The sequence below is a fragment of the Narcine bancroftii genome, chromosome 5 (assembly GCF_036971445.1).
Source record: "Narcine bancroftii isolate sNarBan1 chromosome 5, sNarBan1.hap1, whole genome shotgun sequence".
Lineage (NCBI taxonomy): Eukaryota > Metazoa > Chordata > Chondrichthyes > Torpediniformes > Narcinidae > Narcine > Narcine bancroftii.
In genome coordinates, this window is record NC_091473.1 from 80,568,634 (window position 1) to 80,587,469 (window position 18,836).

The following is an 18,836-nucleotide window of genomic DNA, read 5'->3' on the forward strand; positions in this document are numbered from 1 at the left end:
TAGACAGAGAGAGAGAGAGACAGAGAGAGAGAGAGACAGAGAGAGAGAGAGACAGAGAGAGAGAGAGACAGAGAGAGAGAGAGACAGAGAGAGATGAGAGACAGAAGAGAGAGAGAGACAGAGAGAGAGAGAGACAGAGAGAGAGAGAGAACAGAGAGAGAGAGAGACAGAGAGAGAGAGAGACAGAGAGAGAGAGAGACAGAGAGAGAGAGAGACAGAGAGAGGAGGAGAGAGACAGAGAGGGGAGAGACAGAGAGGGGGAGAGACGAGAGGGGGAGAGACAGGAGAGGGGGAGAGACTGAGAGGGGGAGAGACTGCGAGGGGGAGAGACTGCGAGGGGGAGAGACTGCGAGGGGAGAGACTGCGAGGGGGAGAGATCTTGCGAGGGGAGAGACTGCGAGAGAGACTGCGAGGGGGAGAGACTGCGAGGGGGAGAGACTGCGAGGGGGAGAGACTGCGAGGGGGAGAGACTGCGAGGGGGAGAGACTGCGAGGGGGAGAGACTGCGAGGGGGAGAGACTGCGAGGGGGAGAGACTGCGAGGGGGAGAGACTGCGAGGGGAGAGACTGCGAGGGGGAGAGACTGCGAGGGGGAGAGACTGCGAGGGGGAGAGACTGCGAGGGGGAGAGACTGCGAGGGGGAGAGACTGCGAGGGAGATGCGAGGGGGAGAGACTGCGAGGGGGAGAGACTGCGAGGGGGAGAGACTGCGAGGGGGAGAGACTGCGAGGGGGAGAGACTTGCGAGGGGGAGAGACTGCGAAGGGGGAGAGACTGCGAGGGGGAGAGACTGCGAGGGGGAGAGACTGCGAGGGGGAGAGACTGCGAGGGGGAGAGACTGCGAGGGGGAGAGGACTGCGAGGGGGAGAGACTGCGAGGGGGAGAGACTGCGAGGGGGAGAGACTGCGAGGGGGAGAGACTGCGAGGGGGAGAGACTGCGAGGGGGAGAGACTGCGAGGGGGAGAGACTGCGAGGGGGAGAGACTGCGAGGGGGAGAGACTGCGAGGGGGAGAGACTGCGAGGGGGAGAGACTGCGAGGGGAGCGACTGCGAGGGGGAGCGACTGCGAGGGGAGCGACTGCGAGGGGGAGCGACTGCGAGGGGGAGCGACTGCGAGGGGGAGCGACTGCGAGGGGAGCGACTGCGAGGGGGAGCGACTGCGAGGGGGAGCGACTGCGAGGGGGAGCGACTGCGAGGGGGAGCGACTGCGAGGGGGAGCGACTGCGAGGGGGAGCGACTGCGAGGGGGAGCGACTGCGAGGGGGAGCGACTGCGAGGGGGAGCGACTGCGAGGGGGAGCGACTGCGAGGGGGAGCGACTGCGAGGGGGAGCGACTGCGAGGGGGAGCGACTGCGAGGGGGAGCGACTGCGAGGGGGAGCGACTGCGAGGGGGAGCGACTGCGAGGGGGAGCGACTGCGAGGGGAGCGACTGCGAGGGGAGCGACTGCGAGGGGGAGCGACTGCGAGGGGGAGCGACTGCGAGGGGGAGCGACTGCGAAGGGGGAGCGACTGCGAGGGGGAGCGACTGCGAGGGGGAGCGACTGCGAGGGGGAGCGACTGCGAGGGGGAGATGACTGCGAGGGGGAGAGACTGCGAGGGGGAGAGACTGCGAGGGGGAGAGACTGCGAGGGGGAGAGACTGCGAGGGGGAGAGACTGCGAGGGGGAGACTGCGAGGGGGAGAGACTGCGAGGGGGAGAGACTGCGAGGGGGAGAGACTGCGAGGGGAGAGACTGCGAGGGGCGAGACTGCGAGGGGGAGAGACTGCGAGGGGGAGAGACTGCGAGGGGCGAGACTGCGAGGGGAGAGACTGCGAGGGGGCAGAGACTGCGAGGGGGGAGAGACTGCGAGGGGGCGAGACTGCGAGGGGGCGAGACTGCGAGGGGGCGAGACTGCGAGGGGGCGAGACTGCGAGGGGGCGAGACTGCGAGGGGGCGAGACTGCGAGGGGGCGAGACTGCGAGGGGGCGAGACTGCGAGGGGGCGAGACTGCGAGGGGCGAGACTGCGGGGGGCGAGACTGCGAGGGGGCGAGACTGCGATGGGGGCGAGACTGCGAGGGGGCGAGACTGCGAGGGGGCGAGACTGCGAGGGGGCGAGACTGCGAGGGGGCGAGACTGCGAGGGGGCGAGACTGCGAGGGGGCGAGACTGCGAGGGGGCCGAGACTGCGAGGGGGCGAGACTGCGAGGGGGCGAGACTGCGAGGGGGGCGAGACTGCGAGGGGGCGAGACTGCGAGGGGGCGAGACTGCGAGGGGGCGAGACTGCGAGGGGGCGAGACTGCGAGGGGCGAGACTGCGAGGGGGCGAGACTGCGAGGGGCGAGACTGCGAGCGAGACTGCGAGGGGGCGAGACTGCGAGGGGGCGAGACTGCGAGGGGGCGAGACTGCGAGGGGGCGAGACTGCGAGGGGGCGAGACTGCGAGGGGGCGAGACTGCGAGGGGGCGAGACTGCGAGGGGGCGAGACTGCGAGGGGCGTGACTGCGAGGGCGAGACTGCGAGGGGGCGAGACTGCGAAGGGGGCGAGACTGCGAGGGGGCGAGACTGCGAGGGGGCGAGACTGCGAGGGGCGAGACTGCGAGGGGGCGAGACTGCGAGGGGGCGAGACTGCGAGGGGGCGAGACTGCAGGGGGCGAGACTGCGAGGGGGCGAGACTGCGAGGGGGCGAGACTGCGAGGGGGCGAGACTGCGAGGGGGCGAGACTGCGAGGGGGCGAGACTGCGAGGGGCGAGACTGCGAGGGGGCGAGACTGCGAGGGGGCGAGACTGCGAGGGGGCGAGACTGCGAGGGGGCGAGACTGCGAGGGGGCGAGACTGCGAGGGGGCGAGACTTGCGAGGGGGCGAGACTGCGAGGGGGCGAGACTGCGAGGGGGCGAGACTGCGAGGGGGCGAGACTGCGAGGGGCGAGACTGCGAGGGGGCGAGACTGCGAGGGGCGAGACTGCGAGGGGCGAGACTGCGAGGGGGCGAGACTGCGAGGGGGCGAGACTGCGAGGGGGCGAGACTTGCGAGGGGGCGAGACTGCGAGGGGGGCGAGACTGCGAGGGGGCGAGACTGCGAGGGGGGCGAGACTGCGAGGGGGCGAGACTGCGAGGGGGCGAGACTGCGAGGGGGCGAGACTGCGAGGGGGCGAGACTGCGAGGGGGCGAGACTGCGAGGGGGCGAGACTGCGAGGGGGCGAGACTGCGAGGGGCGAGACTGCGAGGGGGCGAGACTGCGAGGGGGCGAGACTGCGAGGGGGCGAGACTGCGAGGGGGCGAGACTGCGAGGGGGGCGAGACTGCGAGGGGGCGAGACTGCGAGGGGGCGAGACTGCGAGGGGCGAGACTGCGAGGGGGCGAGACTGCGAGGGGGCGAGACTGCGAGGGGGCGAGACTGCGAGGGGGCGAGACTGCGAGGGGGCGAGACTGCGAGGGGGCGAGACTGCGAGGGGGCGAGACTGCGAGGGGGCGAGACTGCGAGGGGCGAGACTGCGAGGGGGCGAGACTGCGAGGGGGCGAGACTGCGAGGGGGCGAGACTGCGAGGGGGCGAGACTGCGAGGGGGCGAGACTGCGAGGGGGGCGAGACTGCGAGGGGGCGAGACTGCGAGGGGGCGAGACTGCGAGGGGGCGAGACTGCGAGGGGGGCGAGACTGCGAGGGGGCGAGACTGCGAGGGGCGAGACTGCGAGGGGGCGAGACTGCGAGGGGCGAGACTGCGAGGGGGCGAGACTGCGAGGGGGCGAGACTGCGAGGGGGCGAGACTGCGAGGGGGCGAGACTGCGAGGGGCGAGACTGCGAGGGGGAGAGACTGCGAGGGGGAGAGACTGCGAGGGGAGAGACTGCGAGGGGGAGAGACTGCGAGGGGGAGAGACTGCGAGGGGAGAGACTGCGAGGGGGAGAGACTGCGAGGGGAGAGACTGCGAGGGGAGAGACTGCGAGGGGGAGAGACTGCGAGGGGGAGAGACTGCGAGGGGGAGAGACTGCGAGGGGGAGAGACTGCGAGGGGAGAGACTGCGAGGGGGAGAGACTGCGAGGGGGAGAGACTGCGAGGGGAGAGACTGCGAGGGGAGAGACTGCGAGGGGGAGAGACTGCGAGGGGGAGACTGCGAGGGGGAGAGACTGCGAGGGGGAGAGACTGCGAGGGGGAGAGACTGCGAGGGGGAGAGACTGCGAGGGGGAGAGGACTGCGAGGGGGAGAGACTGCGAGGGGGAGAGACTGCGAGGGGGAGAGACTGCGAGGGGGAGAGACTGCGAGGGGGAGAGACTGCGAGGGGAGAGACTGCGAGGGGAGAGACTGCGAGGGGGAGAGACTGCGAGGGGAGAGACTGCGAGGGGGAGAGACTGCGAGGGGGAGAGACTGCGAGGGGGAGAGACTGCGAGGGGGAGAGACTGCGAGGGGGAGAGACTGCGAGGGGGAGAGACTGCGAGGGGGAGAGACTGCGAGGGGGAGAGACTGCGAGGGGGAGAGACTGCGAGGGGGAGAGACTGCGAGGGGGAGAGACTGCGAGGGGGAGAGACTGCGAGGGGGAGAGACTGCGAGGGGGAGAGACTGCGAGGGGGAGAGACTGCGAGGGGGAGAGGACTGCGAGGGGGAGAGACTGCGAGGGGGAGAGACTGCGAGGGGGAGAGACTGCGAGGGGGAGAGACTGCGAGGGGGAGAGACTGCGAGGGGGAGAGACTGCGAGGGGGGAGAGACTGCGAGGGGGAGAGACTGCGAGGGGGAGAGACTGCGAGGGGGAGAGACTGCGAGGGGGAGAGACTGCGAGGGGGAGAGACTGCGAGGGGGAGAGACTGCGAGGGGGAGAGACTGCGAGGGGGAGAGACTGCGAGGGGGAGAGACTGCGAGGGGAGAGACTGCGAGGGGGAGAGACTGCGAGGGGGAGAGACTGCGAGGGGGAGAGACTGCGAGGGGGAGAGACTGCGAGGGGGAGAGACTGCGAGGGGGAGAGACTGCGAGGGGGAGAGTCTGCGAGGGGGAGAGACTGCGAGGGGGAGAGACTGCGAGGGGGAGAGACTGCGAGGGGGAGAGACTGCGAGGGGGAGAGACTGCGAGGGGGAGAGACTGCGAGGGGGAGAGACTGCGAGGGGGGAGAGACTGCGAGGGGGAGAGACTGCGAGGGGGAGAGACTGCGAGGGGAGAGACTGCGAGGGGAGAGACTGCGAGGGGGAGAGACTGCGAGGGGGAGAGACTGCGAGGGGGAGAGACTGCGAGGGGGAGAGACTGCGAGGGGGAGAGACTGCGAGGGGAGAGACTGCGAGGGGGAGAGACTGCGAGGGGGAGAGACTGCGAGGGGGGAGAGACTGCGAGGGGGAGAGACTGCGAGGGGGAGAGACTGCGAGGGGGAGAGACTGCGAGGGGGAGAGAGACTGCGAGGGGGAGAGACTGCGAGGGGGGAGAGACTGCGAGGGGGAGAGACTGCGAGGGGGAGAGACTGCGAGGGGAGAGACTGCGAGGGGGAGAGACTGCGAGGGGGAGAGACTGCGAGGGGAGAGACTGCGAGGGAGGAGAGACTGCGAGGGGGAGAGACTGCGAGGGGGAGAGACTGCGAGGGGGAGAGATCTGCGAGGGGAGAGACTGCGAGGGGGATGAGACTGCGAGGGGGAGAGACTGCGAGGGGGAGAGACTGCGAGGGGGAGAGACTGCGAGGGGGAGAGACTGCGAGGGGGAGAGACTGCGAGGGGGAGAGACTGCGAGGGGAGAGACTGCGAGGGGGAGAGACTGCGAGGGGGAGAGACTGCGAGGGGGAGAGACTGCGAGGGGGAGAGACTGCGAGGGGGAGAGACTGCGAGGGGAGAGACTGCGAGGGGGAGAGACTGCGAGGGGGAGAGACTGGCGAGGGGAGAGACTGCGAGGGGGAGAGACTGCGAGGGGGGAGAGACTGCGAGGGGGAGAGACTGCGAGGGGAGAGACTGCGAGGGGGAGAGGACTGCGAGGGGGAGAGACTGCGAGGGGGGAGAGACTGCGAGGGGGAGAGACTGCGAGGGGAGAGACTGCGAGGGGGAGAGACTGCGAGGGGGAGAGACTGCGAGGGGGAGAGACTGCGAGGGGGAGAGACTGCGAGGGGGAGAGACTGCGAGGGGGAGAGACTGCGAGGGGGAGAGACTGCGAGGGGGAGAGACTGCGAGGGGGAGAGACTGCGAGGGGGAGAGACTGCGAGGGGGAGAGACTGCGAGGGGGAGAGACTGCGAGGGGAGAGACTGCGAGGGGGAGACGACTGCGAAGGGGGTGGAGAGACTGCGAGGGGGAGAGACTGCGAGGGGGAGAGACTGCGAGGGGGAGAGACTGCTGAGGGGGAGAGGACTGCGAGGGGGAGAGACTGCGAGGGGGAGAGACTGCGAGGGGGAGAGACTGCGAGGGGGAGAGACTGCGAGGGGGAGAGACTGCGAGGGGGAGAGACTGCGAGGGGGAGAGACTGCGAGGGGGAGAGACTGCTGAGGGGGAGAGACTGCGAGGGGGAGAGACTGCGAGGGGAGAGACTGCGAGGGGGAGAGACTGCGAGGGGAGAGACTGCGAGGGGGTAGAGACTGCGAGGGGGAGAGACTGCGAGGGGGAGAGACTGCGAGGGGGAGAGACTGCGAGGGGGAGAGACTGCGAGGGGAGAGACTGCGAGGGGAGAGACTGCGAGGGGGAGAGACTGCGAGGGGGAGAGACTGCGAGGGGGAGAGACTGCGAGGGGGAGAGACTGCGAGGGGGAGAGACTGCGAGGGGGAGAGACTGCGAGGGGGAGAGACTGCGAGGGGGAGAGACTGCGAGGGGGAGAGACTGCGAGGGGGAGAGACTGCGAGGGGGAGAGACTGCGAGGGGGAGAGACTGCGAGGGGAGAGACTGCGAGGGGGAGAGACTGCGAGGGGGAGAGACTGCGAGGGGGAGAGACTGCGAGGGGGAGAGACTGCGAGGGGGAGAGACTGCGAGGGGGAGAGACTGCGAGGGGAGAGACTGCGAGGGGGAGAGACTGCGAGGGGAGAGACTGCGAGGGGGAGAGACTGCGAGGGGGAGAGACTGCGAGGGGGAGAGACTGCGAGGGGAGAGACTGCGAGGGGAGAGACTGCGAGGGGGAGAGACTGCGAGGGGGAGAGACTGCGAGGGGGAGAGACTGCGAGGGGGAGAGACTGCGAGGGGGAGAGACTGCAGGGGAGACTGCGAGGGGGAGAGACTGCGAGGGGGAGAGACTGCGAGGGGGAGAGACTGCGAGGGGAGAGACTGCGAGGGGGAGAGACTGCGAGGGGAGAGACTGCGAGGGAGAGACTGCGAGGGGAGAGACTGCGAGGGGAGAGATGCGAGGGGAGAGACTGCGAGGGAGAGACTGCGAGGGGAGAGACTGCGAGGGGGAGAGACTGCGAGGGGAGAGACTGCGAGGGGGAGAGACTGCGAGGGGAGAGACTGCGAGGGGGAGAGACTGCGAGGGGAGAGACTGCGAGGGGGAGACGCGAGAGACTGCGAGGGGGAGAGACTGCGAGGGGGAGAGACTGCGAGGGGGAGAGACTGCGAGGGGGAGAGACTGCGAGGGGGAGAGACTGCGAGGGGGAGAGACTGCGAGGGGGAGAGACTGCGAGGGGAGAGACTGCGAGGGGAGAGACTGCGAGGGGGAGAGACTGCGAGGGGAGAGACTGCGAGGGGAGAGACTGCGAGGGGAGAGACTGCGAGGGGGAGAGACTGCGAGGGGGAGAGACTGCGAGGGGGAGAGACTGCGAGGGGGAGAGACTGCGAGGGGGAGAGACTGCGAGGGGGAGAGACTGCGAGGGGGAGAGACTGCGAGGGGGAGAGACTGCGAGGGGGAGAGACTGCGAGGGGGAGAGACTGCGAGGGGGAGAGACTGCGAGGGGGAGAGAAGCTGCCAAGCTTATGGAAATCCCCATTTGGAAGACGGCCTGGTTAAAGCCCTTGTGGTTCATGCAAGTGGAGAGGACTGGCTGTCTAATGTTTCACTTGGAATAGAGAAACAAAAAGGTGACCTGAAAGAAAGAGGTTATCATCTGGAGAACCCTGAAGGGGCAAGTTTCATCAGCAAGACACTGAAGTGGCTGATGGAAGTACATCAGTTGTGGATGTCCTGAAATAACAAATCCATCTCTGAAAACTGACAAGAACCTTCCCGAGTGGTAACCATTTACCTTTCAAGCATCAAAGTCTGGTGAAATTCATAAATGTTAAATTCTGTGCACAGTATAAGAATTGCCTGCAACCAGTGAACTTGAAGGAATGAGAAGTGAGATTGGACTGTGAACCAAAGAACTTTTCTGAACTTACACACACATTACACACATGTGCACGTAGAATTAGAAGGGATTAAGTTAGGTTAAATAAGTCAATAGTGATAAAGTTTGATTCTGTTTTCATGTTTAAAAATAATTAAAAGCAACTTTTGTTTAAGTGACCATTTTTCTTGGTGAATATCTATTACTGCTGGGGTTTGGGGTCCTCTGCGCTCACAACAGTAGTTAAGACAGAAATTGACAGGCATTTGATTAGTCAGGAAATCAAGGGTTACGGGAGTGGAACGGGAGGTGGGGCTGAGTGATAAGGATCTTATGATTAAATGGCAGAGAGACTAACAGGCTTGTGCTTTTTTTCCATTTACTGGGACCTGGAAAAAAATAGGAAATAAAACAAAGTGAAAGCTATTTTCTGTCCAAAATTGTAGCCTTAGTAAGCAGTGATTTTTCAGTTCTTCAGAGCTAAACAATGACAGGAAAAGGATCATGGAACCACCCTGGCAAAATTACAGGGTTATAACAACACATTTGGGAATGACTGAAACTGTTTTAGACATGTACACATATCATAAGTAAGCATTTATATTCTGGAGAAATCACCGTAATTTCCATTGTAAGTAGCTACTCTTTCTTTTCTTTCTTCTTTGGCTTGGCTTCATGGATGAAGATTTATGGAGGGGTAATGTCCACGTCAGCTGCAGGCTTGTTTGTGGCTGACAAGTCCGATCGGGACAGGCAAACGCGGTTGCAAGGGAAAATTGTTGGTTGGGGTTGGGTGTTGGGTTTTTCCTCCTTTGTCTTTTGACAGTTAGGTGGGCTCTGCGGTCTTCTTCAAAGGAGGTTGCTGCCTGCCGAACTGTGAGGCGCCAAGATGCATGGTTTGAGGTGCTATCAGCCCAGTGGCGATGGTCAATGTGGCAGGCACCAAGAGCTTTCTTTAGGCAGTCCTTGTACCTCTTCTTTGGTGCACCTCTAGCTACTATAACCTTTGTTATTACATAGTTTTATTTATTCCTTAAGAAGGTTCTGCTTTCTCTCTAAATTAACCTTTTTTTGTTGTAAATCAGTTATCCCATCCAGCACATTATCCTTCAACAATTCTGCCAGCTGCAATGAGATTACACTATTAGCTACATCTTCCCCTCTCCTGTAAAAACACAATGCTGGAGAAAATCAGCAGGTCAAACACATAGAGCAAAAATAAAGATACATAATCAATGTTTCAAGCTTGAGCCCTTCATCAAGGTATGAAAAAATGTCAGCAGGCACCCAAACAAAATGGTAAAGGGGAGGGACAGGCAAAGGAAAACAGACTCACAGGCAGGAGAGAATAGGTAGATAAGGGAGGGAGGGCACACCAGCAAAGTGCGGGGGGGTGGGGGGGGAGGAGGGATGACTATGTGAATAGAGACAAAAGGGGGTGGAGAGCTTGAGGAAGAAACAAAGGGAAAGGGAAAGGGAAGGGAGGGAGAACAATGGGTAGGCTAGCAGAAACCAGAAAAGTTAATGCCTTCCAGTTGGTAAATCAAGTGTTGTTCCTCCAATTTACTGGTGATCATGAGGCCATAGACAGATGTGAACATGGGAGTGAGTTGCAGAATTGAAATGGTTGGTCACTGGGAGGTCCCTGTCACTGATAAGGACAGAGCGAAGGTGTGGTAAAGTGATTTCCCAGACTGTGCCCAGTCCTTCAATGTAGAGAAGGCCACAATGGGAGTACCTGATGCAGTAGATCATTCCTGTGGATTTGCAAGTGAAGTGTTACTTCACTTGAAAGGTTTGTTTAGGGCCTTGAATGGTGGTGAGGGAGGAGGTGTGGGTCCAAATGTGGCATGACCTGCGGGATGAGATTGGTGGGGAGGGGAGTCGACAAGGGAGTCGCGGAAGGAGCAGTTTCTACAGCAGGCAGAAAGGGGAGGGGAGGAGAAGATATAGTGGGATCATGTGGGTGGTGGAAATTATGGAGGATAATGTGTTGGATGTGGAGGCTGGTGGGGTAGTAGGTCAGGTCTAGGGAATCCTGTGTTTGTTATGTGTGGAGGCAGAGGGGACCATGGCAGGTGAGTGGGAAATGAAGGAGATAGGTAAGGGCTGAGTTGATGATAGTGGAGGGGAGCACAAGTTTGTGAAAAAAGGCAGACATTTCAGATGATCTGGACTGGAAGACCTTATTTTGGGAGCAGATGCAGTGGAGAAAGAGAAATTGTGAGAAGGCAATAGAATCTTTGCAGGAGAATGGATGTGAAAAATTGTAGTCAGGTCATTGTGGGAGTTGATGGGTTTGTAAAATATGTCTGTGGAACGGTTGTCTCCCAAGATGGAGACAGAGAAATCAAGGAAGTGGAGATGTGTTCACAAGATCACAAGACAAAGGAACTGAAGCAGGCCACTAGGCCCATCGAGTCAGTTCCATAAAACTGCACTAAGCTACTCTACACTAGTTCCAATTTCCGGCCTTTTCCCCATATCCCTTGATGCCCTCACTAATGAGATACTTGTCTATTTCTTGTTTAAATACTCCCAGTGATATGGCTTCCACTGCTGTATGCAGCAGTAAGTTCCACTGATCCACGGCCCTCTGGCTAAAGAAGTTCTTCTGATATGGATAACTTCTAATTTTCAGACTATGGTCCCTTGTCCTCGATTCACCCACCAAGGGAAACATCTTACCAGCATCCACCCCATCTAAACCTTTCAAAATACGAAATGCCTCTATGAGATCTCCTCATTTCTCCTATACTCTAATGAATACAACCCAAGAGCTGCCAAATGCTCCTCATACATTAACCCTTGCATTCCGGGAATCATCCTAGTAAATCTCTTCTGCACCTTCTCCAACAACATCACATCCTTTCTAAGATATGGGGCCCAAAACTGCACACAGAACTCCAAATGAGTTCTCACCAGTGCCCCATAGATCCTCATCAACACCTCTTTACTCTTATACACTATTCCTCTTGAAATGAATGCCAACATAGCATTCACTTTCTTCACTACCTATTTCATCTGGTCATTAACTTTTAGGTTTCCCTGCACGAGGACACCCAGGTCCCTTTGCACATCCGAGGTCTGAATTTTCATCCCATCCAAATAGTATTTTGCCTGTTTATTTCCACTGCAAAATTGTACAACTGTACATTTCTCTATGTTAAATCTCATCTGCTATAATTTTGCCCAGTCTCCCAATCTGCCTATATCCTTCTGCAACTTTATGGTTTCTACACTTCCTACTCTGCCACCTACCTTGGTGTTATCCGCAAATTTGGTCACAAAACCATTCATACCACAATCCAAATCATTAACATAAATTGTAAACAACAATGCCCTTTGCTTCATGCCTATCAGCCACTTTTCTATCCAGTTTAATAACTTCCCTGTAATTCCATGGGCCCTCATCTTATTTGGCAGCTTAATATGCGGCACCTCATTGAAAGCCTTTGGAAAATCTAAATAGATTTTCTATTTAGATTTGTCTATCCTACTTGATATTTCTTCAAAAAACTCTAATAGGTTGGTTAGACAGGATCTACCCTTTAAAAAACCATGCTGACTTGGACCTATCCTGTCATGCATCTCTAGGTATTTCATAACCTCATCCTTGAGGATTGACTCTAATATCTTCCCAACCACCGACGTCAGACTAATTGGCCTATAGATTCCTTTTTTTCTGTCTTTCACATTTCTTAAACAGTAGAACCACATTTGTGACCATCCAATCCTTTGGATTCTCTCCAGAGTTTATCAATTTATGGAAGATCATCGTCAATGGATCTACAATCTCCAAAGCCACCTCCTTCAAAACCTGCGGATGCACCTCATCCGGTTGTCAGAGATGGACCATGTGAATTTTAGATCAGGGTGAAAGTTGGATGTGAAGTGACTGAAGTTGACAAGCTCACCATAAGTGAATATAGCAGAGGAAAAGTTGAGGGGCCTTGCATCATGGATTACTCCACTCAGTCCACAACAAGACAGGACCCATGTGGGTACCCATGGCTACTCCTTTGATTTGAAGGAAGTGGGATGAGTCAAAGTAGAAGTTATTAAGAGTGAAAACAAATTCTACCAAGCAGAGGATGGTGATGGTGGAGGGTGATTGGGTCTCTTGTTAAGAAAGAAGTGATTTAAGACCTACTGTTGATGGAGGTGTAAAAAAAATTGGACATCCATAGTAAAAATGAAGTGGTCTATTTCAGGGAATTTAAAGCCATTGAAGAGAAGGAAGGCATGGGAAGTATTGTGGATGTAGGAGAAGAGAGTTTGGAACAGTGAGTAAAGATGGAGTCAAAGTAAGATGATACTAGTTCAGAGGGGCAAGAGCAAGCGGAACAATGGGCCTACCCAAATGATTGGGTTTGTGTATCTTGGGTAAGAGGTAGAACCGGGCAGTGTGAGGATGGGAAGCAATGTGGTTAGAGGCTGTGGGGAAGGATGTGATCAGAGGTGTTGAAGTTGGAAATGGTGTTGGAGACAGTGGCTTGATGTGCTGTGGTGAGGTCCTGTGGAAGGGGTAAGTAGGAAGAGGTGTCTGAGCAGTCATCTGCCCTCAGCAAGGTAGAGGTCAGACCACAACAGCACCACCCTTGCCTGCAAGGTTTGATAGCAAGGCTGCAATTGTTGAGGAGAGTGTGGAGGGCAGAGCATTCAGAGGAGGTAAGATTAGAATGAGAGAGGGGAGTGGTGAGGTTGAGATGGTTGATGTCTTGGCAGTAACTGGAAAAGAAAAGATCCAAAGCATACAGCTGGCCAGGATAAGGTGTCCAATAGGAGGAAGAAGGCTTAAAGCAGGAAAAGGGGACGGTGAGGGGGCGTTGGGGGGGAGTCACAGTCATGGAAGTAGGCCTGGAGGCAGAGGCAATAGAAGAAGGGTTGGGTGACATGGTATGTGCAGAACTCATTAAAGTATGGGCAGAGGAGGATAAAGGTAAGGCCTCTACTGAGAAATTAGTGCTCCATCTCAGAGAAGGGAAGGTCAGGGGGCGGGATGGTCAAGACTAAGCAGGGGTCAGAGAGGTAGTTAGTGTGGTGGAGGGTTTTGGGGGGAGGTAGAGGGTTTGGGAGGTCAGATAGTGGTGATGGAAGGTAGGGGATGTCATAGGCTGGAGGTGGAGGGTTTGGATGGTCCTAGGAGGTAGGTGGAGGGTAGAGGAGGTCAGAGAGGAGAGATGGAGGATGGGGATGTCAGGAAGGGAGGTGGGGTGTTGAGGTCAGAGTGGGGAGATGTAGGGTTGGGGAGGTGAGAGAGATGGGGGGGTTGAGGAGGTCGGAAAGGAAGGTGGAAGGTAGAAGGTAGGTCACGAGATAAGGGGAGATAGGGTTGGGAGGTTGGGAAGAAAAATCAAGCTCAGAGGGAGAACTCTCCCTGCTCTACCCCATTTCTCTAGGAGAGAGGGAAGGGAAGGAATGGTGGTGGGGGGGGGAATGATACTGTGAGATCAAACAGTGAGGTAAGGATATCGGTAAGTGTCTACATCATTGGAAGCCATGTGGTGAGATTCAGCATTGGAAGCTCCGGCCCGAGGGCAGCCAGGGCCCAGCTGGGAGTCAGCATAAGAGTGGTAGGGAGAGGGCCCATAAAGTCTTGTCCTGGCATGTGAGGGCAGAAGAGGCCTCAGGAACAATCAAATCAATTCAAATAGGGAAGGCAAGGGGGCGTGGCCATGCTGGGTGGCTGAGCAAATATGCTTCCCTGAGCTCTCAGAGAAAATTCTCTTAAAGACAACCAAAAAGTGGTTTAAATAGAATTTTTTGACTGCAAAAATGTGGATATATTTTCTGAAGAAAACTACTGAAGATCACATGGATAAAACAAAATCTGCAATGGAAAAAGCTCCGGCTTCACCAGTCGCTTCGACGGACAATTCGGGTGGAGATGCCTCCTCCTCCCAATGAACGGTTGACCTGGAAACTCTGTGGCAAGAATTTGGAGTCTGGGACAATGATTTATAAATGTGGAGATTGCCATCAAAGAGCTTACATCTTCTGTGAGAGAGGTGGATGAAGCCATTAATGAATTAACTGAAAGAATGGATGGCACTGAGTCAAGTCAAGTGACTTCATGTGGTGGTACACTACCGGCCTACTGCAGGGGGCAACACCTGTACCTGCATGGCCACCGTCATCAGGGCCCTGGGGCAGATCTTCACCATGTTTGGCTACTCCGCCTTCATCCACAGCGACTGGGGGTCTAGTTTCATGAGTGACGAGCTGGGCCAGTACCTAACGGCGAGGGGAATCACGACCAGTCGCGCGACGAGCTATAACCCGAGAGGCAATGGGCAAGTGGAACACGAAAATGGGGTGGTCTAGAAGGCAGTCCTTCTGGCTCTCAGGTCAAAAGGGTGAGCCGTTGAGTACTGGCAGGATGCCCTGTCCGAGACACTCCATGCCATTCGGTTGCTGCTATGCACGGCTACGAGACTCCTCATGAACTCTGTTCTCATTCCCCAGGAAATCAGCAACTGGAATGTCCCTCCCAGCATGGCTCACATCCCCAGGACCAGTGCTCCTGCGTAAGCACGTACGGACACACAAGCCCGAAGCCCTGGTCGAGCAGGTCTTCCTCCTACATGCAAACCACAACTACGCCTACGTTAGGTTCAGCAGTGGCAGGGAGGACACCGTCTCAACCAGGGACCTGGCACCAGCAGGAGCACCCACCACACCACGCCATCCTCCAGCCCAGGATGACGCTGACCGGGCATACATCCCCGTCCCCAGGCAGCTATGGGGCACGCAGGACCTCCTTGACCAACAGGGGCCCGCTTAAGCCCTGGGAAACGAACCTGCCCTCCCACCCATCCAATACGACACTCATACGTCGACCCCGGCCCCCCAGGTCACCTCTCCGTGCGGCACCACACCAGTCACACAGACCTCTGCTGCCAGCACCCCCAATTCCCCTCCGACCAGTGATTAGGAGCCAGTCCTACGATGGTCACAGAGACCCCAGCTGCCGCCAAACCATCTCAACCTGTAAATATTGTATTGTACGATTCCTTATTACTGTGCCGCCCCCCCGCCCCCCCCCCTCCACCTCCCCGGGACAATTTTAAAGAAGGGGGTGAATGTGGTGGTACACCACCGGCCTACTGCAGGGGGAAACCTCTGTACCTGCAGGAGTGTAAGGGGACAGGACAACACCTGGCCGGGTGTCAATCAGTCGGCCTGAAGGGATCAAGCCCCACCCGGTCAGGTGTCAATCACCCTCCAGGATATAAGCCTGCGCCGGCCTCCCAAAGCTCACTCAGAGTTACTGCAGCTATAGCCAGTCTGGCTCTGTGGAAGTCTTTGTGGATTAAAGCCTGTTGTACAGTCTTTACCTTGTGTGTGTCTGATTCTGGCTAACCGCGCACCACACTTCACTAACGGATTGTTGGTTACAAAAGGCAACAGATGAAAAAGCTTGTTGGAGCCACCTATTGGCTGGAGGAGAGCTTGCTGTTGTAAGAGGATCATGTGGTTTTGAAAGCAGAGAGATTAAAACAGGTTTTGTGAGTGTGTGAATGTGTGAGTGAGATCACTTGTAAAGTGTTACAACCAGCAGAAGTAGCTGGACAAGCTGTCAAGATTGTGGGAAGCCTTTTTGGAAGACAGCCTGGTCAAAGCCCTTGTGGTTCATGCAAGAGGAGAGGATTGGCTGTCTAATGTTTCACTTGGAATAAGCGAAACAAAAAGGAACTCTGTGGTGACCTGAAAGAAAAAGGTTATCATCTGGAGAACCCTGAAGGGGAAAGTTTCATCAGCAAGAAATTGAGATGACTGATAGAATTACATGTTATGGATGTCTTGGAACAACACATCTCTCTCTAAAAACTGACACGAACCTTCCTGAGTGGTAACCATTTACCTTTCGAGCACCAAAGCCTGGTGAGCTTTATATATGTTAAATTCTGTGCACAGTATAAGAATTGCCTGCAACCAGTGAATTTGAAGGAATGAGAAGTGAGATTGGACTGTGAATTAAATAACTTCTCTGAACTTACACACACATTACATACAAGTGTGCTTAGAGTTAGAAGGGGGTTAAGTAAGTTAATTGTGATAAGTTAAAGTGTGATCCTGTTTTCATGTTTAAAGATAATTAAAAGCAACTTTTGTTTAAGTAGCCATTTGTCTTGGTGAATATCTATTGCTGCTAGGTTTTGGGGTCCTCTGGGCTCGTAAAAGTATCCCTCTCATGAGGTCCATTTTCGAGTAGATCTTCGCCCTGTGCAGGTTGGCCACAAAGTCTTGGATGTGCAGCATGGGGTAATGATCTTGCGCTGTAGCCTCAGTGAGGCAGCGGTAGTCGCCCCATGGCCTCCAACTCGCAGTGGGCTTGGGCACCAAGTGCAGGGAAGAAGCCCATGGGCTGTCTGACTGCCATACTATGCCAAGCTCTTCCAGCTTCTTGAACTCCTCTTTTAATAGTTGGAGCTTCTCTAGGGGAGTCGTCTAGGTCGTGCGTGGAGCGGTGGGCCTTGGGTGAGAATGTGATGCCCCACTCCGTGCTAGGGCAGCTCCGTGGTGAATTGGAGGGGTAAGCACTGCTGGAAACTCAGCCAGGATCTTGGCATACTCATCTGTGGATCATTGCACCGAACTGAAGTGGGGAGCAGGGAGCCAGGCATCCTTGATGGAAAGACTGGAAAGTCTGTGCGTTAACCAGTTTCCATCCCTTCAGGTACACAAGCAGACTGTGGGCATGCAGGAAGTCTACCCTGAGGAGCGGTTGTTCCACTGCTGCCAACATGAATACCCACAAGAAGAGGCTGCCTCCCAATTGCAGTTGGACCTTGCATGTGCCATAGGTCCTGATCATGCTAGCTGCCCTCAGCATGGGGTTCACTTGTCTGTTTCTGGTTTCCTGCCTCATCAGGCCAGTCCAGCTCTGGCTGTGGGGTTGGACGACAAGCCTCACGATGCCAAGCACTCTCTTTTCTGCTTCCATAGGATGTCTGCTCGTGCTGCGAAATTCTGGGAGTCACTGAAGTCAGGATCCACCAGGAGCAGTTGGACATCCTCAGGTAGTTGCTCTAGGAATGCCTGCTTGAACATTATGCAAGGTTCATCCTTCCCAATGAGGGCTAGCATATTGTTCATCAGGGTTGACGGGGGCCAGTCCCCCGGCCCGTCCAAGTGGAGCAGATGTGCCCCTCTCTTGTGGCATGAGAGCCTTAAAGTCTCAATGAATAAGTCTTTGAAAGCAGTGTAGGCGCCTTTGATGGGGGTCCCTGGATGAAATTGGCCATTCAGCTTGCTGTATCCTGGTCCAGGGCACTCACCACGTGGTAGTACCAGGTGGACTCCGCTGTGATCTGCCGGATCTGAAACTGTGCTTCAGCCTGGTTGAACCATACGCCTGGCTGATTTGTCCAGGAAGTCAGCAGCTTCAGGGCGACTGTGTGGACTGCTTCCGGCTCGCTCATTGTTTGGGGTCTAGATGCGTTCTGAACCACTGGGGTCACCAATTGTAGCTGCACACTACTCAAAGTTAAAACACATACATGAGTATAGTTAGGTATAGCTTTAGGTTATCGGGCCTGAAGCCTGACTTTTATACCATTTGTGTTCCTGCCATTTCCCCCCCCTTTTCTGATGTCACCACCTTCATAACAATAGTGAGTTTCCCACCCACAGATACATTCTTACATTATAATACCTTCTTCCCCGTGCGCTATCCCTATCTGTTGGCTGTGCAGTGGGGCCAGCGCCATGATGGGGCTGATGGCCCCTACACTGCCTTAGCTTCCAGTTTGCTTGCTGGGGCCAGTGCCGCTATGCAGTCTGCTAACTCTTGGATCCGCTCGTCGGCCCGATTGCTGCCGTGGCATGCCGCTACAATATTGCAATTAGTTGTTAGTGAAATTGCATGTGGAGTATTGAATGCAGTTTTACTCTCCATAACGAAATAAAGTCTGTACTTCCCACACAGAGGTTCTGAAGAGAATGTTCCTGAGAATGGTTCCAGGAAAAGCAGGTTTGCTATTGAGAAGAAATTGAATGTTGTCTGGTGATTAGAAGGTCAGGAGATCTCATTGAAACTTATAAAATTTTTTACAGGGCTCAACAGAACACATGCATGAAGGATGTTTCCCTGGCTAAGGAGTTTTGAACCAGGTTTCAATATTTCAGAATAAATTGGAGAATTTTCTCAGAGGGTAGTGAATCTTTGGCGTACTTTACCCAAGAGGATTGCAGAGTCTCAGACATTGATTTCATTTGAAAGAGTGATTAACACATTTCTACATTTCTGGATAATAAGAGATGTACAATGGTACAAGAAAACCTACCTGAGTACTAATAAAATATTGGAAACAACTATAGATAAAGCAGGGAGACATGTAATGATTAATTGTCAAATTTATTCAGAATATTGGACATTAATGAATCTATATGCACCAAATGTGAATGATGGAAAATTTATACAAGATATTTTTATGGAATTATCAAGTGCCCAGGGGAAATTAATAATGGGTGGAGATTATAATTTTACTTTTGATTCAAAACTAGATAGATTAGGTGGAAATATTGTTAAAAATAATGAATCAGATGAAACTTGTTGATAGTTGATAGTTGGAGGAAAATTCATCCTAATGATAGGGACTATTTTTTTAATTCTTTTAGACACAAGATGTATTCATGTATTGATATGTTTTTAGTCTCTACACAA

The 18,836-nt window shown here is 56.0% G+C and overlaps 1 long non-coding RNA gene across 1 annotated transcript in view; it reads left to right on the plus strand.

The window, feature by feature from the left end:
- Positions 1-18,484, plus strand: part of LOC138762730 (uncharacterized) — a 23,433-nt gene extending 4,949 nt beyond the window's left edge. The window contains exons 2-3 of the long non-coding RNA XR_011357099.1: positions 17,117-17,190; positions 18,227-18,484. This is a non-coding gene — a long non-coding RNA (uncharacterized lncRNA). The remainder of the gene's footprint in view (positions 1-17,116; positions 17,191-18,226) is intronic.
- The last annotated feature ends 352 nt before the right edge of the window (positions 18,485-18,836 follow it).